General features: G+C 47.4%; 1 pseudogene across 1 annotated transcript in view; it reads right to left on the bottom strand.

Moving 5' to 3' along the window:
• Positions 1-26180, bottom strand: part of LOC146869043 (E3 ubiquitin-protein ligase TRIM39-like) — a 187508-nt pseudogene that overhangs the window by 20684 nt on the left and 140644 nt on the right. The window contains exon 5 of the transcript XR_014977258.1: positions 23414-23463. The product of XR_014977258.1 is annotated as an E3 ubiquitin-protein ligase TRIM39-like (transcript). The remainder of the gene's footprint in view (positions 1-23413; positions 23464-26180) is intronic.

Genomic DNA, 26180 nt, shown 5'->3' with positions numbered 1-26180 from the left:
CAACCACAAACTCCTTCAGCGGTGCAAGACTGGTCGGGTTTTGCAGCAAGAACGGCACACCGAAGTGGATACCTGCTTGTGCCCCGGGGGGACCGCAGAGTGCGCGCAATGCCGAAGACAGCATGGCGCTGCAAATGGAAAGGCAGGGACTGCCTGCGCGTCCCTGTTTGTTCTGCGACAATACTCCAGGGGCAGAAAATTTGCTATGTGCACGCCAAAAAAGTGCACGAACGGGAGTGCGGGTGGGAGGGGCCGCGAAGGACGGACTACGGGAGAGGGGGGCCGGTAGGGGAACAAAATAGTGCCTGAAGTAAAGGGGCCAATAGCCGTGGCAGGATACAAATGACGACACGATCGTCATGAGGCGGGACTAAGAAGCATAAAACCTATGGGAAGTCTACATTGAGGAAATAAGCCAATAAGAAAAATGGGTGGAGAGTGGGCGGAGCTTCCACAAAGCTTCCCCACTATAGTGTATACTGAATGCCTCGCAAAGCGATGGCAGTACATTTGTGCTGCAACGCTAGGCGAGACCTAAAAAGGAGGTGGGGGGCCCAAAATGTGTTTCCCCCATGTTAATTTCCTAGGAACTGTAGACACGGCTACAGCCCGAACTGCCACACTGAATTACAACAAATTTGGCAGAAATTTAGCTGTTGGTCTAGAAAGCAACCTTTTTGTAATTTGGTGTTAATCCGTGCAGTAGTTGCAAAGTTATTTAAAGATTTTTTCAATTGTATATATAGGGACGCGTCTGACGCAGGGCTAAGCGAACTCAAGTGGCAGGTGGAGTGCTCTAATTGGCTGGTGTCAAGTTGCAGAAAAATGTTGTGCCTGCCATTTTATGTAGCAGAACCGGTCCCGGGGAAATGTTTTAAATGTTTGACAGCATAGAAGGGGTCAGGGTTGGAGTACCTTGACCCCATGGGTGTTTTGAAGGGGAGTCTTCGACCTCCCTTAGAGTTTTAGAAAGCCTAGATTTGTTTTTTCCCCCCATGTGGGTGGAGTCGTGACCCATCACAGCGCTCGGCGTCCCCCCCGTGTAACGTCACGATGGAGGTGCAAAATTCCACAGAAAAAAATAAAAACATAATTAGGGCCGAAATAAATAAAAAAAGTATACACATTCAAAGCCTCACTCATAAATTAATGCATGCACCCAGACTCGCACAGCTACTCACAGAGTCAATCACAGAAGACTACACCCAATCAGAGAATCAGAGAACCACAGAGACAGTCACTCACCCACTCAGACCCACTCACACACTGATGCACCCGCTAAAAGACATGCTCAAGCACTTACCAACAGACCCCACTCAGACTCATGCATTCACTGACAGAGCCACTCAGAGATCACGCACCTACTCACAGACCCAATCAGAGGTTCATGCACTCACTCTCAGACCCACTCAGACTCATGCACTCATTGACAAATCTACGCAGAGACTCATGCATTTACTCACAGTCCCTCACCCACTCGGAGACCCACTTGAAAACTCATGCACCCATTTACGGACCCACTCAAGCACTCACACACAGACCCACTCAGACTCATGCACTCACTCACAGACCCAGTCAGAGACTCATGCACCCACTCGCAGACCCACTCAGAGCGTCACACACCCACTCAAGACCCATTTAGACACTCACCCACTCAGACTCACACAACCACTCAGTCACTCACAGACCCTCTCAGACTCATGCACTCAGTCATACAGAGACTCACGCATCTAGCCACAGAGCCACTCACAAACATGCACCCACTCACAATCACACACCTACTCACAGAACCACTCAGTCACTCATCCATTCAGAGACCCACTCAGAGACTGAATACTCGACTCACACATTCCCTTAAACACTCAAGCATTCACTCACTGACCCACTCAGAGACTCATGCACCCACTTACAAATCCACTCAGAGACTTACACACCCAGTCACAGACCCATTTAGAGACTCATGCACCCACTGACAGACCTACTGATACACTCACGCACCCACTCAAAGAACCACTCACGCACCCACTCAAAGAACCCCTCAGAGACCTATGCACCCACTCACAGACCCATTTAGGAAGTGATGCACCCACTCACAGACCCACTCATACAGTGATGTCATTTGAGATGTCATCAGTGATGTTACTGACTATGTCATGAATGATGTGATGTGTGACGTCATCAGCAGTGCATTGCGGGGGCACGAGTTATAGTTAGCTTAACTAACTATAACGGCCCGAATATCTCTGGGTTTTGTACGAGTGAAATGTACAACTAACTATAACGTCCCTGAAACCTGTGGCTTTTTCAGTGAATTTCCAAGGTTTTTTGAAATTCTAATTTCTAACTATAACGTCCCTGAAACCTATGGTATTTTCTGTGAATTTCAACGTTTTTTTAAATGCTAATTTCTAACTATGCCTACAGAGGTAGGACATGTGCAGAAAGAGGAAGAAAGGCACAGGAAGAAGCAAGAGAAATGAAGAAAGAGGCAACAGAAGTCCAGAAAAATGAAGACAGGTGCAGAAAGAAGCAAGAGATATGCAGAAAGAACAAACAGAGGTGAAGAAAGGGGCCTTGTTGAAAATTCATCCTGTGCCCCCAACTTTTTGCTGACTGGTACTGGTGGTAACTGATTCTGACTAACCAGGCGCGGAGCCAGTGCTATGCTGAAAGACACTTAGAATACAGTGAAAACACCTACATACACTAGGGCACACTATGGGTTGGGTTGCCCCTATGATTGGCATCACCTTCCCTGTAAGGCCCTAGTACATAATAGGGCAGGGGGATTAAAACTACCTCTAACTCAGAGGTGCAGAAGGAGGCAAGAGAAGTGCAGAAAGAAGCAACAGAGGTGCAGAAAGAAGCAAGTTAAGTGCATAAAGAAGTGAAGTGCAGAAACAGGCAAGAGAGGTGCAGAAACAGGCAAGAGAAGTGCAGAAACAGGCAAGAGAATTGCTGAAAGAAGCAACAGAGGTGCAGAAAGAAGCGAGAAAAGTGCAGAAAGAAGCAAGTGAAATGCAGAAACAGGCAGGAAAGGTACAGAAAGAGGGAAGATGAGTGCAGAAAGAGACAACAGGGATGCAGAAAGAAGCAAGACCGGTGCAGAAAGAATCATGGAAAGTGCAGAATGAAGCAAAAGGGGTGCAGAAGGAGGCAAGAGAAGTGTAGAAAGAAGCAACAAAGGTGCAGAAGGAGGCAAGACCTGCAGAAAGAGGCAGGAGTTGCAGAAACAGGCAAAATAGGTATAGAAAGAGGGAACAGAGGTGTAGACAGAGACAAGAGAAGTGCAGAAAAAGGTAAAAGGGGTGCAGAAAGAGGCAAGAGGGGTGCAGAAATTTGCAAGAGAGGTATAGAAAGAAGCAAGAACAGTGCAAAAGAACCAACAGAGGTGCAAAAAGAGGCAAGTGAGGTGCAGAAGGAGGCAAGAACACTGCAAAAAGAGGCAAAAGAGTTGCAGGAACACGCAAAAGAGGTACAGAAAGAGGGGTGCAGAAAAAGGCAAGAGTGATGCAGAAATTCGAACAGAGGTGCAGGAAGAAGCCAGAGCAGTGCAAAAAGAACCAGCAGAGGTGTAGAAAGAGGGGTACAGAAAGAGGCAAGTGAAGTACAGAACAAAGCAAAAGAAGTGCAGAAAGAACCAACAGAGGTTGGAAAAGAGGCAAGAGGGGTGCAGAAAGGGGTAGAAGTGCACAAAAAGGCAAGAGGGGTACAGAAAGAGGCAGGAGGGGTGCAGAAAGAGGAAGAAAACAGCAGAAAGAAGCAACAGAGGTGCAGAAAGATGCAAGAAGGGTGCAGAAAGACAAGATAAGTGAAGAAAGAAGGAACAGGGGTACAGAAGAGGGCAAGAGTGGTGCAGAAAGAGGGAAGAGAAGTATAGAAAGAGTCAAGAGAGTTGCACAAAGAGGTAAGAAGGTTGCAGAAACAGGCAAAAGGGGTGCAGAAAGAGGCAAGAGAGGTGCACAAAGAGGCAAGAGAGTTACAGAAAGAGGCAAGTTAAGTTCAGAAAGAGGCAAGTGAGGTGCAGAAAGAAGCAAGATAAGTGCAGAAAGAAGCAACAGAAGTGCGGGAAGAGGGGTGGAGAGAGGCAAGAGGGGTGCAGAAAGAAGAAATACAGGTGCATAAAGAAACAAAAGAAGTGCAGAAAGATGGAACAGAGGAGCAGAAAGAGGCAAAAAGGGTCCAGAAAGACATAAGAGGGGTACAGAAAGAAGCAAATGAGGTGCTTAAAGAGGCAACAGACGTGCAGAAAGATGGAAGAGAGGTGCAGAAAGTACAAGAAATTTGCAGAAAGAGGCAAGAGAAGTGCAGAGAAAGAAAAAACTTGCAGAAAGAAGCAACAGAAATGCAGAAAGAGGCAAGAGAGGCGCAGAAGGATGCAAGAGTGGCTTGCACACCATGAGTACCAATTTAACACCCACATTTAGCAATAAGTAACAGGGGACCATTCTAGGTTTGCAAAGGGACTTCCATCACGCTGTAACACTTGTCGCTGCATTTTTGGCAATGTTTGAGGTAGAAACAAGGCTTATTTTGTACAAATCTGCAGATTAGGAAGCAGATGATGAATTATGTGGCTAATGCGGAAAATGTATAATTGTGCAAAAGTCGGTGCAGCCAAACAGTCACATAATTCCAGTGGCCCTGATAATACCTCTGACTAGGTCCACAAGTGCTCCTCAGTGATTCCTTCTTTTCTTGTCTCACTGAGTTCATAGTTGAGCTTCAATGGAAATGAGGAAGACTAAACCTGAGGTTACCACTCCACAACACAGACTACCATACCACATAATTACTCTCCATAACACATAATCCCACTCTTCATTATTTCAATACACTAAATACCACATACTTTCTACCCACATAATTTCACTGTACAACATACCACATAATTCCATTACACACAAGGTACATCCACTCCACTCCAAAAAACATTAGTAAAAAACTTTTGCATTTACAACGCCAAAAACTCTAATTCTCGCAAATGCTAAACCTATTACATTACAAACACTTCTTTAACTAGTAGTTGCGTTTGCAGAGTGGTGGAGAAAGGGTGCTGGGCCTCCGACCAGCGCTCAGGTATTCAGCTGCGTAGGGCTTACAGGAGGTACCAGGAGGGATTCTTGGCCTGCAAAGTCCCTCAGGAGTAAAGTGGACTTCATTTCCCATCCCATAGTCTGCCAGGAGGCGCGTTTGCAAAGTGATGGAGAAAGGGGGGCATGGCCTCCGAAGAAGTCTTAGCAATCCCAATGTGTGGGACTTACTGGAGGTAACAAGAGGGGTAGTTGGTCCCCAAGAAAATCCTTGGAGGCCAACTACCCCTCCTACTACCTCCAGTAAGCATTGCTAAGTTCTTAGAGCAAGCCACGCCCCCTTCGCCCACCACTATGCAAATGTGCTCCCTGGCGCGCTCTTCGATGGGGATTGAAGTTCCCTTCCTGCTGGGGGTCCCTTAGGGGCCACCTAGCCTACCTCTTACCTACAGTAAGCCCCACACAGTGGGATTGCTGAGAGGTGGACAAAGGCCACGCCCCCTTTCCCCACCACTCTGCAAACACGCCTCCGAAGAGCAGTGCGCCACAAGGCACGTTTGCAAAGTGGTGTAAAAAGGGGCATGGCCTCGGACCACCTCTCTGCAATCCAGCTGTGTGGCACTTACTGGAGGTACCTGGTGGGCTAGTTGGCCCCCAGGGACCCTCAGTAATCAAGGGGATTTAATTCCCAAACTTAAAACGCGCCAGGGGGCACGTTTGCAGAGTCAGGCGGGGGTGGGGCATCCTGCGAGTTGCCGGTTTCTTTTTTCTTTTTTTCTTATTTTATGGGAGGGGATTCACGTGGCCCCCTTCTCTGGGCTACTTATGCTCACGGGACCCATCCCCCGAGGCCTGGTAGCCTTTATTTTTTTATTTGGGGGTGGGGGCGCGTGGCCCCCCTCCAGAGGCCAATTATGGCCCCAGGGACCCCATCCCCCAGGGCCTGGCCTCTCCGTTGGGGACCATGGGGGGAGCCCCAATGCCCCCACCATCCCAAACGGATCCCGGCCTCCTGTGGGAACCGGCATTGCTTTTGCACAAGGGGAGCTGCTGACATGCAGCTCCCCTTGTGTGAAAGCAATCTGCTTTGGTTTTTGGAAGCGAGCTTCCAAAAACCAAAGCAGGAGTTTGCTATGACAGGGCGGGATCCGTGCTCCCGCCCTGCCATAGCAAACAGCAATATCCCCGGGGTGGGCACCCGGGACATTGCAGGATCTGGCCCTGGGGGGTGGCGGTCCGCAGGGCCATCAAGGGCTCCTGGAGGGGGTCCGCGCGCCCCCCTCCCTTTTTGTTTAAAACCCCGGGGAGTTGGTGGTCCCCGGGCCAGCGTGGGGGAGGCTGGAGCCCCCCCACACTTATTTTTTATTTTAAGCCCCGGGGTGGTGGTGGTCCCCGAGGCTTAGGGGGACCCGCGATACCCCCCTACACATTATTAAGGATTGCCCCAGGGAGGTGGCAGTCCCCGGGGGCGCGGGGGCCCCCACTACATAAATAAGCATTACCCCGGGACCTGGCTATAAGATAACGAAGCGCAGACTTTTTTGGGGGCGGCTGGAGGTCCCAGTGGGACCCCCTGAGCAGGCCTAGGGGGTCAGGGTGTTTCTACCCTGCCCCCTTTTCTTGTATTTCACCCTTTTTTACAGTTTCCTTGTGACTCCATTACCGAGTCACAAGATGGCTGCCAACACTTCCTGGTTTGGAGTGTTGGCAGCCAATCAGAAGTCAGCTTGTGCTCGGTAGGAGTTGTGACTCCTCCTCGGTGCTCAGATATCGAAAGTTTTCTTTTTTTAATTTCTCAGGAACTACTAAACGGATTTACACCATTTAAAAAGAGGTCGCTTTCAGAACCAAGAGCTACATTTTTGCCAAATTTGGTTGAACTCTGTTCAGTAGTTCGGGCTGTAGCCCGTCATAATTTTTCCTCTGGAAATTAACATGAGAAAATGCATTTTGGGACCCGCCTTTTTTCTTGGCCCCCGCTTGACAAATCACCTCGAAACTTTTAAGACAGGGGCTGACCAGAGCGGACCATTAGTTTTCAAAATTTCACGAAGATTCGTCAAACGGTGCTAAAGATATTGGCAAAAGAAAAAACGTGACTGCCAATAGGATGTATATATATATCTCACCTACTGGCAGTCGCCAGTAGGTAGTTATAGTTAAGACCTAGTTTCCATAGGAAAAGTTTTTTGTTTTCTCAATATCTTTGGCGCCGGTTGACGAAACTTCGCGAAATTTTCAAAACTCGTGGGGCGCTCCAGTCAGCTCCTGTCTTGAAAATTTCGGGGTGATTTGCCAAGCGGGGGCCGAGAAAAAAGGGGGTCCCAAAACCTCTTTTCCCCATGTAATTTTCCATAGGAAACTTTAGACACAGCTATAGCCCAAACTGCTGAACGGAATTACACCAAATTTGGCAAAAAGGTAGGTCTTGTTTCAGAAATAGCCCTTTTTGTTAAATGGTGTAAATCTGTTCAGTAGTTCCCGAGATATTCAAAAAATAAAAAGTTGTGATATCTGGGCGGAGCCTAACCACACAAGCACGAGCTTGCCTCTGACTGGCTGCCAACACTTCAAACCAGGAAGTGTTAGCAACCATCTTGTGCCTCGGAGGGAGAGAGAAATAAAAAGGTGAGTGAAAGATTAAAACAAGAAAAAGGGGCAGGGTAAAAACACCCTGATCCCCCAGGGCTGCAAGCCCAAAAAAAGCAGTTAAAAAAAAAAAAACATTCGGGCGGGGTCGCGCCAGGTACACGACTCCATCCGATTTTTTTTTTAAAACTCTCGGTTTTCTGCTGTCGGCATGGAATCAGGGAAGTATTTTCAAAATATATACATATAAAACCTATCCCCACATCGGCCATTCATGTAATCTACTTGCTCTTGAAAGTGTTCCCAGTATGTCGCCATCTTCCAAACCCCAAGGACCTTTTAAGTATAGTAGGTGTCCAGTCCCCTATATGTGCTGCGTCGCCTGCATTAGTGGCATCAGCGTCCGTTTGGAGGGGTGCTCAGGAATGTGTGGGCTGCCTATTGCACCCAGCGGTCTCCGGGTCTCCTTCCCGCCCGTGTCCGCCCCAGCCTCCCTCCTCGCCCCGGGCCATGCACCGGCCCTTCCCGCGGACCCCGCGCCACAGAGCAGGACATTCAAAGCTTCGGTTAGGGACGAGACAGCCTTGCGTATATAAGAGCGGGAGCTGGGCAGAGACTGCAGGGAGCCCAGGAGAAGAGGTGCCCGCTGAACTCAGAGCTCAAGCGCTGCAGGTGGCCAGGAGGGGAGACAATGCACCTTCTCCCCCCTATGCAGACCCCACCTGGGTGGGCGAGAGTCACTGCCCTTAAGAGCTGCAGGGGCTCTAGGACAGGTGAGCGGGAGACAGACACTGCTCCCGGAAGCTGCAAGGAAACCAGGGCAGGTGTGCAGGGGATACAGCCCCTACAAGCTGCAGGGACACCAGGACAGGTGAGCAGACGTCTCGGTACTTAGGAGACATAGGCAACGTCCAGGACAAGAGCTGGTGTGCAAGACACACTGCCCTCATGAGCTGCAGGGATGAGGCCGGCTGAGCAGGAGACACTGTGCGTGCACGCTGCATAACCAAGCCTGGAACACAGGTAGAGCACATGAACGGGGGGGTAGGTGAGCAGGAGACACTGTCCTTAGGACCCGTATAAAGACCCAGGGACAGTGACAGGTGAGCTGAAACCTCTGTCCCAGAATATGCAGAAATGCTAGGGCACAGGCAGCTGATGAGATACTGTCCTAGATACGCAGCGTGTCCTCCGTGGGTAGGTGAGCACGAGACACTATGTATGGGCTGCAGGGACACAGACAAGTGGAAGCGAAGAGACGGGAGGTGCAGGGAGACCAGGCAAAAGGACAGGTGAGCAGCAGAAGGTCCCAGGGACAAGGACAGGTGTGCAGGGGTCACTGTCCTTATGAGCTGTGGGGTGACCAAGGGAAGGTGAGCGGGATGCTGGAGAACTCAGGAGCCGAAAACAACATAATCTGGGACAGGGGAGCAGGAAACAGCCCTTTCCAGTGCTGAGGCGAATTCGAGGCGCGGAGGAGGTCATGAACGGACAGTGGCTGGTGCAGTGAGGACAAACAGGAGAAGGGAAGCACGGGCGCACCAGAGGTAGGAGGGCAGTGAGTACAGGACTCGGGAGCAGGCAGTGCAGTGCAAGTGACAAGAATAATGCGGTGTTACTGTGGCAGAGCAGTGAGTGACAGTTCAGACAGGTGAGCAGGTGCACGGGCGCGGTGGTAGGGCAGGAGTCTAGGACAGGTAAAATGGGTCAGGGCAGGTGAGCGTGAACGAGGACAAGTGAGCAGGAGTTAGGTCAGGTCGTGTTGGCCCTGGCAGGTGGGCCATAATCAGAACAGGTTAACAGGCGTCACAACAGCCTATTTAAGGACAGGGAAGAAGGACTGAGGACAGATGAAAAGGAGGAAAAGCAAATTAGCAGGGAGTCTCATAATAGTCGAGCAGGAGTAACAGGTCAGATTAGGTGGGACCAGGGCACTTAAACTATAGTCAGGAACCTGCAGCAGGGCAGGTAAGGTGGAGTTCAGGGCAGGTGAGCAGGAAGGGGCGGCAACAAAAGTCATGAGTGCAGCCAAAATACCACAAGCCGGGGTCGGTGGGTAGAAGTCAGAGCGGAAGTGGATCAGGCTAGTGGGACGGCGACCCAGAACAGGAGTTGGGGAACGTTAGGTGGGGTCACAGGAGTAGACAGAAACAGATAAGCAGGCGGCAGGACAGGTGCGCAGGGGGTGCATTAAATGATAGCGGGAGTCAAGTCAGAGCTGGGGAACACAAGACAGCAGGTGAGGAGAAATCAAGGATAGGGTGGAAAAGAAAAGGGAAACAAGCGGGACTTGAGACAAGCTGCTCAATATTCCCTTGAAAGCTGCATCAACTTGGATGTTCCACATACATAACTGTATCTGAATTGTTACCCTCTCTGTTCTAGTTGTTGTCATTTCTCCGCATCCCTTCATTAGTTCACCAAAATGCTATTCTGATTGGCGTATTTCCAGGGCTACCACGTGGCCCAGTCTCATCAGCGCCGCTTTCATTAAGTCCTTCACTAATCAACTCTGAATTCTGGTATTTGTAGTTCTGCTTTACCAATCACGCGTACTACCTATCCCTGCATGAGATTCTTTTATTATTCTATCGTATTTAGTGTTGATAGCGTTCAGGATCACACCAGTGTATTCTTTCGGAAGTGTCAGCCCTCGTGCCCAGCTCACTCCGTGTCCCTCATAAGTCACATCCCAGGTGCCATGTAAACAATATTACTAGCCCTCCATGACCACCCGGTGGCACGTGCTTACTATCGCCAGAATTTTCCATTTTTATGTATGAATTATTAACCTATTACTCTACCCATAGTTGTCCAGAGGACGGTTATCTTTTGTGAGAGCCTTTTTGGACCACGGGTGTTAATTAGGAGTAGCCATATGTAGCAGCTGCTGTGCCCTTACATGCAGTTTGGAACACAGTCCAACCCTTCCTACCACTGGTTTCATGAAGGCAATGGCAAGAACAGAAAGTAGGGTCCGGAAAGCCATGCTTTCTTCCAGCCATTTCCCCTTTCTTCCCTTACTCCAGGCTGTTAAAGGGTAAGGTGTTCCTAATGGTGTCAGCTCTCTGACGTCATAAGGGATAAAAGGGTGGGCGACGTCACTTCCACTACACCTGGTATCTTGGTGAGTGGCTTTCATGATGTGAAGTTAATTGGTGGTGTGCGGAGGTGTAAAAGGTTTATTTGCACCACACAGGGACATCTTTCTCTGCACCTCCCTCCTCTCTACACCGGAGTTATGTGACTTCCATCCAGCTTCTTCCAGGATTGGACGGGGACAGAACATAGGCCTGGACACCGAAATAAAAGTGAAACCCTTGGTGTATTAGATAGCTGAATACTCTACCTCGCTCGCAAATTGTGGCAGTTTTGAAATTGTACAGACATGTTGCTGGATATCTGTTTTGCAAGGTATGGGAAGCCTGCACGTATTTGAGCTTCCTGCAGGCAATGTTCCTTAGGATATCGGGGAAATCAACAGTAAAAACTGGCCCAGCAGACCAAAAACACAGGCCCACAAACACCCACATTACTGGCCCAGACACGTATCTGTCAGACTAGCCAAAAGGGCATTGCCTGATTGCCCTATAGGCCAGTCTCCTGTCTTCTCCCGATCACGTCCATCTTCACGCTCCCAGACCCCTTCTTCCATTGTCTCGGTACATGGTGAACACCATGTCAACAAAGTGTGCAACAACTTTGCGTCTCACTGCCCTCCACCCTCAGTCTGGAACCCACCTAAGAGATTCATCACACATGACATTTTTACTAAGTCCACCACTGTTGTGTGAAATATCCAACTCGAAGCAGGTTTTGTAGGCTGGGAACCTGGTAACTTGGCTTCTGTCACTATCACAAACCTACCTTGACTTAGCCTCAAGAAAAAACAGTAAATCAATCCCATAGGTTTACAACTACCTTTGGAGTATGTATACATTATGCACCATTATATGTATGTTGTACGTTCATGTGTTTTTCTCCATGGGGAAAATATTCCCTTCTTCTATACCCCCACCAAATTTGGTGGTGTGCCCACCCAATGCCCATCCTAGATACAGATCTACTCCGACTGCTGAGGGAAAATCTGCAAACAGGATTAAAGTGAGAGCGTGTTCTTGCGTGAGCTTGTAAATATGCCCAAAATCATATCTTCATGGGCACTCACTTGTTCTACAAGATACACTCATCCATCAGTGCTCATTCCCCTCCCCAACATGCAGGTTTACTCCCACATAATACTGCACCTTCCATAGAGAGCATATTGGCATTTTGTGAATTGTAAGCCCAACTTTGCAGCTGTAAATCACCCTGATAGAACCAGCTCTGTTCTGCAGAGTCTTGCCTTGACTGATTCACTCCTCCAATTACCCAGGTAGTACCCATGCAGTCCAGCAATCACACTGTCACTCTCCGTGCACTCCTCCAATCATCCAGCCAGTACAATGTCCTTATCTAATCACTGCGCCAAAACCCAAGCACTTCTAAATTCACCATGCATTCTCTTTGCAGTACTCTAATCATCCAGTCACTACCCATGTACTCATACAATGACCCAGGCACTAATTCATGCACTGCTACAAACACCTGTGCACTACGCATGCAATCCTCTAACCACCTACACACTTGTCTTTCACACCTTCAATTCCCCAGGCAGTATCCATACACTCCAGCAAACACCCTGTCACTCCCCATGCACTTCTCCAGTCAGCCATCCAGCACCATGTACTAATTCAAACACTGCGCCAAAACCCAACCACTTATAAATTCACCCAGGCACTCTCCTTGCAGTATTCTACTCATTGAGTCAGTACCCAAGTACTCATACAATGACCCAGGTCTTAGCACATGCACTGCTACAAACCCCTGTCCACTATGCATGCAGTCCTCTAACCACCTACACACTTGTCTTTCACACCTTCAATTACCCAGGCAGTACCTATACACTCCAGCAATCACCCTGCCACTCCTCATGCACTCCTCCAGTCAGCCATCCAGCACCATATACTAATCCAAACACTACGCCAAAACCCAACCACTTATACATTCACCCAGGTATAAATTCACCCAGGCACTCTCCTTGCAGTACTCTAATCACTTGCTCTTTTCTACTCATCTCCTGCCTCTTTCTGCACCCCTGTTGCTTCATTCTGCACTTTCCATGCTTCTTTCTGCACCTCTCTTGCTTCTTTCTGCACCCCCATCTTTATGTACCTCTTCTGCCTCTTTCTGCACTTTTCTTGCCTTTTTCTGCACCTCCCTTCCCTCTTTCTGCAGGTCTGTTGCCTCTTTCTGCACCTCATTTGCTTCTTTGTGCACCCCTGTTGTCTTTCAGCACTCGTCATCCCTCTTTCTGTACCTTTCATGCCTGTTTTTGCATCTCACTTACCTCTTTCTGCACTTTTCTTGCTTCTTTCTAAACCTCTGTTGCTTTTTTCAGCAATTCTCTGGCCTCCTTCTGCACCTCTTAGTTAGAGGTAGTTTTAATCCCCTTGCCCTATTATGTACTAGGGCCATACAGGGGAGGTCATGCCAATCACAGGGGAACCCCAACCCATAGTGTACCCTAGTGTATGTAGTTGTTTTCACTGTATTCTAAGTGTCTTTCAGCATAGCACTGGCTCCGGACCCGGTCAGTCAGTCAGTTATTGCCGGTACCTGTCAGCAAAAAGTTGGGGGCACAGGATGACTTTGCAACAAGGCCTCTTTCTGCTCCTCTGTTTCCTCTTTCTGCATTTCTCTTGCTTCTTTCTGCGCCTTTCTTCCTCTTTTTGCTTCTTTCTGCGCCTTTCTTCCTCTTTCTGCACATGTCCTACCTTTGTAGGCATAGTTTGAAATTAGCATCTACAAAACCTTAGAAATTCACTGAAAAAAAACACAGGTTTCAGGAATGTTAGTTAGTTGGACATTTTACTTGTACAAAACCAGAGAACTTCGGCCGTTATAGTTAGTTCAGCTAACTATAACTCGCGCCCCCGCAATGCACTGCTGATGACGTCACATATTACATCATTCATGACATGGTCAGTAACATCACTGATGACATCTCAAATTAAATCACTGATGACATCACCCACGTGATAATCTGATGCACCTCCTCATACCCTAATATAACCTTTGATACACCCACTCTAAAATACAGACTACCATTTTCGAAACAGTAGACACACCAATACCAGTTAGTGCATACCCACTCAATAATTAAAAGATCTACACACACACATCCACTTATTCACCCATAGTCACTCATACATGCAGTCATCCATCAATACAGCACTATTATATACACTCGTAGATCTATACAGACACTCACACACCGCCACTCATCCATAGTTACTCACACACCTGGCACATGGCCCCCCGCAGCCCCGGGGAACACTACCCCCCGGGGATTTTGTTAAATATGCGCGGGGGCACACAGCCCCCCGCAGACCCAAGGACCGCCACCTCCCCGGGCCTCTATTTTTTAATAATACAACCTGTGGGGGGGGGGGGGGGGGGAGAGGGGAGCTCGAGCCCCCCCCCCACACGCCTCCCCGGGGCTTTGCACACATTGGGAAGGGGGCTGTGCAGGCCCCCCCCCTCCTGGAGCCCTTAGTGGCCCTGGGGACCGCCACCCCCCAAGGCCGGCTCCTGCAGTGTCCAGGGATGCCCACCCCTGGGGCACTGCTATTTGCTATGGCAGGGCGGGAGCCGTGCGTCTCCCGCCCTGACATAACAAACACTGGTTTGGATTTTGGAAGCGAGAGCAGGTTTCCTGCTCTCGCTTCCAAAATCCAAACCAGATTGCTTTTGCACAAGGGGAGCTGCATGTTAGCAGCTCCCTGTGTGGAAAAGCAATGCCGGCTCCCTCAGGAAGCGGGGAGCCGGAGGGACCGTGGGAGAATTGGGGCTCCCCCCCACCGTCCCCAATGGAGTGGCCAGGCCCCCGAGGATGGGGTCCCCGGAGCTAAAAGTGGCCCGGCAGGGGCGCCACGTGGCCCCCATCCCCTAAAAAATAAATAAAAAAGTTAAGGCCGACCCCGGGGGATGGGGTCCCCGTGGCCATATAAGGCCTGAGGAGGGGGGCCACGCAGCCCAATCACTCCACCAAATCCCAAGCAGTTATAAAATCACCATGCACTGTCCTTGCAGCACTCTAATCATCCAGTCAGTACCCATGTACTTATGCAATGGCCCAGGCACCAACACATGCACTGCTACAATCCCCTGCGCACTACCCATGCAGACCTCTAACCACCTACACAGTACTGATTCACTCCTGCAATTACCCAGGTAGTACCCATGCACTCCAGCAATCCCCGTCACTACCCATGCACTCCTCCAATCACCCATCCATAATCATGTACTTATCCAATCACTCCACCAAAATCCAAGCACTTATAAATTCACCATGCTCTCTCGCAGTACTCTAATCATCCTGTCACTACCTATGCACTCATGCAATGACCCAGGCACCCTCTCATACACTGCTACAATCCCCTGAGCACTACCCATGCAGTCCAGCTATCGCTCTGTCACTACCCATGCACTCCTCCAATCACCCAGCCAGCCCCATGTACTTATGCAATGGCCCAGGCACTAACACATGCACTGCTACAATCCCCTGTCCACTACCCATGCTGACCTCTAACCACCTACACAGAACTGATTCACTGCTGCAATTACCCAGGTAGTAACCATGCAGTCCAGCCATCGCCCTGTCACTACCCATGCACTTCTCCAATCACCCAGCCAGCACCATGTACTTATCCAATCACTCAGCTAAAATCCAAGCACTTATAAAATCACCATGCACTCTCCTTGTAGACCTCTAATCATCCAGTCACTACTCATGTACCCATGCAATGACCCAGGCACTAACTCATGGCAAATACAGAGGTCATGCTAATCACAGGGGTACTACAATGCATAGTGTTCCCTAGTGTATGTAGGTGTTTTCACTGTATTCTAAGTGTCTTTTAGCATAGCACTGGCTCTAGACCTGGTTAGTCAGAGTCCGTTACCACCAGTACCCGTCACCAAAACGTTGGGGGCACAGGAGGACTTTCTGCTCCTCTGTTGGTTCTTTCAGCACATCTCTTGCTTCTTCCTGCATTTTTCTTCGTCTTTCTGGACTTCTGTTGCCTCTTTCTGAATTGGTCTTGCTTCTTTCTCCGCTTTTCCTCCTCTTTCTTCACATGTCCTACATTAGTAGGCATAGTTAGAAATAAGCATTTAAAAAAACCTTTGAAATTCACTGAAAAAACCATAGGTTTCAGGGACGTTATAGTTAGTTGGACATTTCACTCGTACAAAACCAGAGAAATTCGGCTGATATAGTTAGTTCAGCTAACTATAACTCGCGCCACCGCAATGCACTGCTGATGAAGTCACATATTACATCATTCATGACATGGTCGGTGATATCACCGATGACATCTCAAATAACATCACTGATGAAGTCACGGATTACATCATCCGGTGACTGCATGTTTCTGTTAAGTTTAAATGTGATATATAGATGTATATATATATATATATATATATATATATATATATATATATATATATATATATATATATATATATATATATATATATATAGGCCAAGGTGTATTGAAGAACAAGTTGGTGTATAAGTGTTTGAATGGATGATTCAGTAGGTGCGTGACTGACTGTGTGAGTGATTAAATGTCTTATTGAATGCATAGGTTAGTGACTGATACAGACATTCACACAGTTTAGTTTGTCAGTTGGTGTGTAAGCGGTTGCATGGGTTGGTGAGTAGCTAAATGAGGGTCTATATGGGTTATTGATTGGTTGTCTGAGTATCTGTATGGGTGCCAGAGTGTCTATGTGGGTGGGTGGGTGGGGGGGTGACTGTGCATAGATGTGGGAGTGGGTGATTCACTGGGTGTATGGGTTCAAGAGTGCATCTGTGAAGGGCTGTATGGGTGGGTGAGTGCGTGTATGGGTGTGCTGGTGAGTGAATGGATGCCTCAATGGTACATGTGTGAGTAACTGCATACGTGAAAGGCAGTATATGTGAGTGTTGGAGTATATAAATGACTATATGTGAGAGAGTGATTGTGAGAATGGCTGTATGGGTGAGTGTGTGCTTGTATTAGTTATTGTATAAGAGTGTAAGTATGTGTTAGTATATGTTTGAATAAATGAGGTGATGTGTGCATAACTGTATAGGTGAGTAAATGGGAGTGTGATTGATTCTTTGCATGACTGACTAGGTGTGAGTAACTCCATGGATGAGTGGCGGTGTGTGAGTGCCTGTATAGATATGTGAGTGCATACGACAGTGCCATATTGATTGTTGATTGCATGTATGAGTGACTGTATGGGTGAATGAGTGGATTTGTGTGTAGACCTAGGAATTAGTGAGTGGGTGTGTACTAACTGGTATTGGTGCGTCTATGGTTTCAAAAATGGTAGTCTGTATTTTAGAGTGGGTGTATCAAAGGTTATATTAGGGTATGAGGAGGTGTATCAATTATCACGTGGCTGATGTCATTTGAGAGGTCATCAGTGATGTAATATGTGAAGCCATCAGCAGTGCACTGCAGGGGAGCGAGTTATAGTTAGCTGAACAATCTATAACGGCCGAATTTCTCTGGTTTTGTACGAGGGAAATGTCCAACTATAATGTCCCTGAAACCTGTGGCTCTTTTCAGTGAAAAAAAAAATTCTATTATATATATATATATATATATATATATATATATATATATATATATCCACAATGGCAGGATTACCCATTTGAATGAGGCCACAAGAAGAATGGTTTCTCTCGTACTTTTAATCGGCAGCCAGCCAGCACAGGATGGAAAGCAGTATTCACCAAATAAAGTTCAAACGCCGGACGCGTTTCGGGAACTCCCTGTCCCTTCTTCTGCGGCGTGTAGTTCACAAAGAATGAAAGCACCCAGTCTCACGCACTCCTTCATTTAAAACACCTGCCCATGTGGGCGTGGCCTAATACAAGGCCTGCTGGATGTTGTGGTGCGTTACTCGTCCTCCCATGTGGGTGTGCTGGCCATTCCAAAATTAGAACAAAGTTATTTCCCAAGTGGGTCGATGAAAGACAAGCTGCCATCCTGCGCCCCGCTTTGTGGAGTGCGTGAGACTGGGTGCTTTCATTCTTTGTGAACTACACGCCGCAGAAGAAGGGACAGGGAGTTCCCGAAACGCGTCCGGCGTTTGAACTTTATTTGGTGAATACTGCTTTCCATCCTGTGCTGGCTGGCTGCCGATTAAAAGTACGAGAGAAACCATTCTTCTTGTGGCCTCATTCAAATGGGTAATCCTGCCATTGTGGATTTATGGCGGCTGACCTCGGTCGCGAAGGAGGCCCACTGCGGATAAGCGGGTCCTATCATGCACCAACCGGTGCTCGAACAGTAGGAGTGAAGAAAGAGCTGGCGTGATTGCAGGTAACGTCCGCTCACTCGCATTGACAGCCACAAAGCGGGGCGCAGGATGGCAGCTTGTCTTTCATCGACCCACTTGGGAAATAACTTTGTTCTAATTTTGGAATGGCCAGCACACCCACATGGGAGGACGAGTAACGCACCACAACATCCAGCAGGCCTTGTTTTAGGCCACGCCCACATGGGCAGGTGTTTTAAATGAAGGAGTGCGTGAGACTGGGTGCTTTCATTCTTTGTGAACTACACGCCGCAGAAGAAGGGACAGGGAGTTCCCGAAACGCGTCCGGCGTTTGAACTTTATTTGGTGAATACTGCTTTCCATCCTGTGCTGGCTGGCTGCCGATTAAAAGTACGAGAGAAACCATTCTTCTTGTGGCCTCATTCAAATGGGTAATCCTGCCATTGTGGATTTATGGCGGCTGACCTCGGTCGCGAAGGAGGCCCACTGCGGATAAGCGGGTCCTATCATGCACCAACCGGTGCTCGAACAGTAGGAGTGAAGAAAGAGCTGGCGTGATTGCAGGTAACGTCCGCTCACTCGCATTGACAGCCACAAAGCGGGGCGCAGGATGGCAGCTTGTCTTTCATCGACCCACTTGGGAAATAACTTTGTTCTAATTTTGGAATGGCCAGCACACCCACATGGGAGGACGAGTAACGCACCACAACATCCAGCAGGCCTTGTTTTAGGCCACGCCCACATGGGCAGGTGTTTTAAATGAAGGAGTGAGTGAGACTGGGTGCTTTCATTCTTTGTGAACTACACGCCGCAGAAGAAGGGACAGGGAGTTCCCGAAACGCGTCCGGCGTTTGAACTTTATTTGGTGAATACTGCTTTCCATCCTGTGCTGGCTGGCTGCCGATTAAAAGTACGAGAGAAACCATTCTTCTTGTGGCCTCATTCAAATGGGTAATCCTGCCATTGTGGATATATATATATATATATATAATGCAAAATAAAGATTACGCCGCACTCCCAGAAGTGTAGTAAGTTAGCTCTTTATTCTTGTAAGATTCTTAGAATTCCACAACGCGTTTCGATTTCCATCTTCGTCAGGTGGTAGCGAATCTTAACTGTGATCAATATGCCGCGCCTTAAATCTAGTGCCAGGCATGCTGGGAATTGTAGTCCCGATACTGTTCAATGGGAGTAGTTCATAGTTAAATAATAAACTGCTAAGTGCTCTGTTTGCAGTCTCCCAGATATAATTTGTCAGTAAAAACGGCATATTTTAAAAAGTACATTATCATCCTGCTGTTTACTTCCGTGCCCTTTCTCCACTTTCTAACTCAGGCCGCATCAGTAGTGTGAATAGAAAGGACACATCCTCACCCCCAGTCATTAGATGAGGCAGTCCTTTTAGGTGGGGTTACGCCTACTGACTTACTACACTTCTGGGAGTGCAGCGTAATCTTTATTTTGCATCACATGTTCAGGAGTATGTGGTCTCTACTCCCAAGCCGCACCAGCAGATGAGCGCGCCGTCTATTGACCACAAGTTGCTAATAAATATATATATATATATGTGTATATGTGTATATATATATATATATATATATATATATATTCACTGAAAAAACCATAGGTTTCACACATGTTATAGTTAGCGGAAATTTTACTGATAAAAAACCAATGAAATTCCCCCGTTATAGTTAGTGCAGGCAACTATAACTCACGCGACCGCAATCCTCTGCTGATGCTAATACTGTATTTAGACACTTATTTGCCCATGTCTTCTTCCATACATTTTTAGCTATACATATATTACAAATATTTTTTTTTCATAAAGACACATATGTCATCAGCAGAAGATTGCGGTCGCGTGAGTTATAGTTGCCTGCACTAACTATAACGGGGGAATTTCATTGGTTTTTTATCAGTAAAATTTCCGCTAACTATAACATGTGTGAAACCTATGGTTTTTTCAGTGAATTTGCAAGGTTTTTTAAATGCTAATTCCTATCTATAATGTGTGAAACCTATGGTTTTTTCAGTGAATTTGTACGGTTTTTTAAATGCTAAGTTACTTTACGCCATTCGTGGCGTGCGCGCCCACTTAACGCAGTTCGTTCCGCACCGTGCGCACATGGAGGACATATGATGCACTTCGCTTCGAAAGGTAATATTTTAAGTATATGTTATAAGCCATGCACAAATGGTGACCTTCGGGCACCATTTGCACACGGGGTGGAGAGAGTGTGGATAATTTTTTTTTTTATTATTTTTTTAAAAAATATTTTAGTTTATGTCATCTCTTATAAGCCATGCACAATTGGTGCACTTCTGGCACCAATTGCACACGGGGTGGGGAGAGTGTGGATAATTTTTTTTTTTTTATAATTTTTTTACCATACGCGTACGGTAAGCGTCATCGGCGAAATTAGGGAAAAATTAAAAATTCCGTTTTTGGCCTTGGGGGACCTTTGGGGACTCCCTCAACATGGCTATGTGTGTGGGAGCTGTCTAAACAGCCCCTTTACATGTTTTTGTGCTTTATATTTTAAACATGACTCTCAGTGCGAGAGAGAAAATGGCGGCCGCCGCTTCCTGGTTTCGGCCGATTCGAATGTTTACTAAGATCTAAGAGCCAATCAGAATCGCGCTCGCGCACGCCACCGTACGCGTACGGTAAGCGTACCGTAAGCGCACCGTAAGCTGGCTCAGATATATATATTGATTTAAAGGCTATTTTCTCAGAATCTACTGAACAGATTTACACCAAACCTACAAAAGGCACTTCCTTGACCTGAGGACTACCTCTCTGCCAAATTTCTAGTAATTCTGTTCAGCCGTTCGGTCTGTAGCCCTGTCTAAAGGTCCTATGGAAAAATGCATGGGAAAAACGCGTTTTGTGACCCCCCTTTTATCTCAGCCCCCGCTTGACGAATCCCCCCGAGACTTTCAGGGTAGTAGCGGAGCGTAGCGCCCCACCTATTTTGAAAAATTTGCGAGGATTCGTCGACCGGCGCCAAAGTTATTCAAAATAGAATGTTGCGGATTTCCTATGGAAACGGGGTCCTAACTATAACTACCTACTGGCGACCGCCAGTAGGTAATTCAGTGAAAAAACCATAGGTTTCACACATGTTATAGTTAGCTGGACATTTTACTGATAAAAAACCAATGAAATTCCCCCGTTATAGTTAGTGCAGGCAACTATAACTCACGCGACCGCAATCCTCTGCTGATGCTAATACTGTATTTAGACACTTATTTGCCCATGTCTTCTTCCATTAAATTTTAGCTATACATATATTGCAAATATTTTTTTTTCATAAAGACACATATGTCATCAGCAGAGGATTGCGGTCGCGTGAGTTATAGTTGCCTGCACTAACTATAACGGGGGAATTTCAATGGTTTTTTATCAGTAAAATGTCCAGCTAACTATAACGTGTGAAACCTATGGTTTTTTCACTGAATTTGCCAGGTTTTTTAAATGCTAATTCCTAACTATAACGTGTGTGAAACCTATGGTTTTTTCAGTGAATTTGTACGGTTTTTTAAATGCTAAGTTACTTTACGCCATTCGTGGCGTGCGCGCCCACTTAACGCAGTTCATTCCGTGAGCGCACCGCGCGCCCACTTTACACAGTTAGTGGCGTGCACGCACGGTGAGCACGCGGTGCGCTACGCGCACCGCGTGCCCACGTTACGCTGGATGGGCCATGTACGCACGATGCGCTTCGCGCACCGTGCGCACATGGAGGACATATTATGCGCTTCGTGGTGAAAGGTGAGCTTTGAGATTTTATTTTTTATTAAAGGAAAATATCCCATGGGTGGGCAGATTGTGGGTAATTTTTTTTTAAAATATTTTTTACCTTACGCGTACGGTAAGCGTAATCGGCGATTTTTCGGAAAAAATTAAAAATGAATTTTTGGCTTTGAGGGGTTCTTGGGGGACACATTCACCAAGGTTAGGTGGTTAGGACTTGTCTAACCGCTCTCTTTACATGATTTTTCCCTTTGTTTTTACTCCCCCCGTCAGAGTGCGAGAGAGAAAATGGCGGCCGCCGCTTCCTGGTTTCGAACGATTCGAATGTTTACTAAGATCTAACAGCCAATCAGAATCGCGCTCGCGCACAGCACCGTACGGTAAGCTTACCGTAAGCGCACGGTAAGCGCACCGTAAGCTGGCTCAGATATATATATTGATTTAAATGCTATTTTCTCAGGAACTACTGAACAGATGTACACCAGACCTACAAAAGGCACTTCCTTGACCTGAGGACTACCTCTCTGCCAAATTTCAAGAAACTCTGTTCAGCCGTTCGGGCTGTAGCTGTGTCTAAAGGACCTATGGAAAAATGCATGGGAAAAACGCGTTTTGGGACCCCCCTTTTTTCTCAGCCCCCGCTTTACGAATCCCCCCGAGACTTTCAGGGTAGGAGCAGAGCGTAGCGCCTCATTAGTTTTGAAAATTTCGCGAGGATTCGTCGACCGGCGCCAAAGTTATTCAAAATAGAATGTTGCGGATTTCCTATGGAAACGTGGTCCTAACTATAACTATCTACTGGCGACCGCCAGTAGATTATATATATATATATATATATATATATATATATATATCACACCTTCCTGTACCTCCGAACGGCGAACAAGAAATGCAACGTCCCACACGAGAGCTAGTCAATCACAGGTGATTTATTTTCTTACAACATCGCCTTTCGTTCCTCACGACGCGTTTCGGGCATCTAGTGCCCTTGATCACATCATATATATATATATTTTTTTTTTTTGTAGGTGTGGCAATAAGACGAAGATGTGGCCAGCTTGCTCCTGAATAAAGTGGCGTTCTGACAATCATCAGGTGTCCATGATGATTCCGTCCAAAGCGAACAGCTTCTGAGGTAATTTTCTCCTCCATAGGGACATCTCAGAATACTGCCGTAATTGTGTAACCTGAAATTACCATTCTCCACAGTATCAGTATTTCTAAGAGCAAAATCACCGCAGTAGAATTTCTTAAGACCCAAGGAGGGATGCAAGAATCAAACGGGAAACACATCAGTAGATCTCTCAATTGTGGAGATGTTCAATATTGAAAAAACTCACTATATCTCAAAGTCATGCAATCCCAATAAGTCTTTTAAAACTTCTGGAAAAGGTAGAAGGTAGAGATGCAAACCAAGTAATCGTACTCTGATTTGAGAACTATTGCATATTGTCAGTAAACAAATATGTATATTTTGCTTGTGCGGTCTTGAGTTGAACTGATTAATAGTTTGTCTTGGGCTGCGTCTACAGTTAGATGTTTTGATATTTTGGCATATTTGAGCACTATATCCAGCATTTAACTAAAATAAACTATATCATTTTCATAAGCAGTATCAAACATGCATAATAAACCCAATTGTATTTACCTTTATAACTCTTCACTACTTCTGGGCACTGAAGCTTCACATTATCACACCTGTAACGGCACATAAATCATGTTGGTGTTACCGAACAAACACTGTGTACAGGATAACATAAGGAACACCACATACACCCTGTTATTAGAAATATAATCCTGTAATCACAGGCCCTGCTGAGGACCTGTGCACAGTGCTGGTACTATTGACACACAACAATCAAAGCTCCAACGATAAATGGCAACCCAGTTATAACCTGCTGTGTAGTGGCTGGGTGAGGATAACAGGTGAAACCCCCACTAAAAGCGCAGAATACCGAACAAACCAGGGCCACGCTGCTTGCAATGATGAAAGGACAGACTGGTAGCCAATTATGCCTGTCAACTGGTAAAAATACTATTCTACAACGCTTGATTCAAACTGGTCCAAGTTCACTATTGCCACATGAACTGTGTGAAGCCACTTAAAATAAACAGGGCATATACAGGGAGTTCTCCATGATGCCCAATACGCCATGAAAACATAACTGACTTTCTGAGTATGAGGTATGAGGTGGCAAAGTCCTTCAGTACAAACATACTAGTTGGAGTTAAAGAGAAGGCCGCCTCAGAGCACTGGAAGGCTTCCTGAGACTATGTCCAGTGCATGAGGCAGATGAAAGAAAAGGAAAGATGAAAAGAAGGTTCACTCCATTGGGGAATATACTAGCAGTACTTTGTAATGTCTTTCACAGTGTGTCTTCTCATTAATCTCTAGTTTCCAGCACCTCAGGAATCTGTGTTTTCCTGCACCCTGGAGTCTCTTAATCCCTGTAACACAGAATATCTGAAGTTCTGCATCTGGAATACATGAGGTTGCGCTTACTGAAATATCTGCATTTCTCGGTTCATAATTCTCTGCGGAGTAATAATTATTTTTTTCTGGTTATCTCATTACAAGTTTTGTACTTTGGCCTAGATCCATCTGACTTCCTCGATACTTTGTCTAATACATCAATTCAGTAATTCCTGGACTTTCTTTTTTGCAAGCATCCTCACATTAAGCAACAAACTGCTCCCAGGCACTGTCTATGAAGTAACATTGGATAGGTGACACCTCTGCTGAACCTACAACTACTTACAGATGACTCTGAAATGACATGTAGCTCTCCACTCAACTATAGTGCCACACAAGAGGGAGTAACTTATTCTCTCCTTCTCTGTATCTCAATCTTACTCTTGATATCGACTTTACATCTTTCATTGTCTCGCTTGCTGTATCTTCCTCCCGCTCTGTCATTCTATCTCCCTTTTTCCTTCCCTCCCTCACTCATCTTTTGCCCTGTATCTTTCTTTCAGTCCCTCTATCTCACCATCCCTATTGCCTGCTCCCTTTACTTCTGCCTCACCCTTTCAATCTCTCTTTCTCCCTCACTCGGTCTCTCCCCAAATTCTACTCTCTCTCCCTTTGGCCTTGTACTTTACCTATCCATCTTTCCACTTCTCTCGTTCACCCTTAACCCCCTGCTCTTTCTATCCCTGTTTGTCTCTTAGCCACACTTTCTCCTCTCTTATTCTTCCACTCTGTTTGCTCTTCCTCTCCTTCTCAATTTCTCTCTCTGTCCCTTTATCACTATTTCTGTCTCTACATCCTCACATTTTGTATTCCTCTCCATCACAGTCGCCCTGTCTCCGTATGGCTGGTCAGAGTCACTGCTCTCCCCTCACGCAGCTCCACCATTAAGGCACTGGCCTTAGCGCTCCTGAGCTTCAGGTAGGTATTCGAGGCCCTCCTCCAGCCTGCGCCTCATCCCTGGTGGTCTAGTGGAAGAGCCTACTCTTCTGCTAGTCCACTCTGTGGGTGTCATTCTTCGCTTTTTCTGTTTTGCCTTTCTCGTCTTCTGCCCGTTTCTCTTTTGCATTTTCGCCTTCAGCCTCTTTTTGTCTGTTTTTCTTTTCTGTTGACATTTTTCCCGCCGCTGCTGCCCCTGCGGCCCCTTCCCCAAGCGTGTTCCCGCCACCCGCCTCCCAGCTGCTCAATCCAATTCCAGCATTTGTATAGCGCACTACTCACCCGGAAGGGTCTCAAGGCACCCTCCCCCGACCCCAACTTAATCGCAGCCGCTACGCGTTTGCAAGGCAGACGCGCACAGCGGGTACGCCGTTGGCGCGCCAAAGGCAAGCCCGTCTGCACCTGTCCGCGACCCCCACCGCTACGACCCCAGCACTCTCCACGCACTCAACCCTGGACGCAACAACTACCACCTCTCGATGCCGAGCAAAACCCATGGCCCGATCTCCCGCCAATACTGCTGCCGCACTGCCACCTACCTCCAGACCCAGACAGCCACCCCCAACCCACTAGACGCCACCCTACACAAGCCCCTGAGCTGCATCCTCCTCAATGCCCGTTCCCTGCACAGAGACGCCGTAGAAATCTGGTACCTTCTCAACTCTCACTAGCCCGAAGTCGCACTCCTCACAGAGACCTGGACCAATGCCAGCTCTGCTCCTGACATCGCAACAGCCATTCCTGACGGATACAAGATCCTGGGGAAGGACCCCCCAACCGCCCAGGAGGAGGCCTCACCATCGTCCACAAAAGCTTCCTCCCACTAACAACCACCTACTCTGACAGTGCCTCGCCCCTCATGGAACACATCCACTTCCAGATCCAGCCCAAGCCTAGAACGACGCCCCACAGAACACTCTCCTACAGACCTCCCGGACCTCACTCCCCTTTCACCAACATCATTGCAGACTACACCACTCCCCACACCCTCGCCTCTACAGACTAC

Source organism: Triturus cristatus, chromosome 1_1 (genome assembly GCF_964204655.1).
Source record: "Triturus cristatus chromosome 1_1, aTriCri1.1, whole genome shotgun sequence".
Taxonomy (NCBI): Eukaryota; Metazoa; Chordata; class Amphibia; order Caudata; family Salamandridae; genus Triturus; species Triturus cristatus.
Note: the sequence above shows the minus strand (reverse complement) of the source record. Positions and strands in the feature narration are given on the sequence as shown.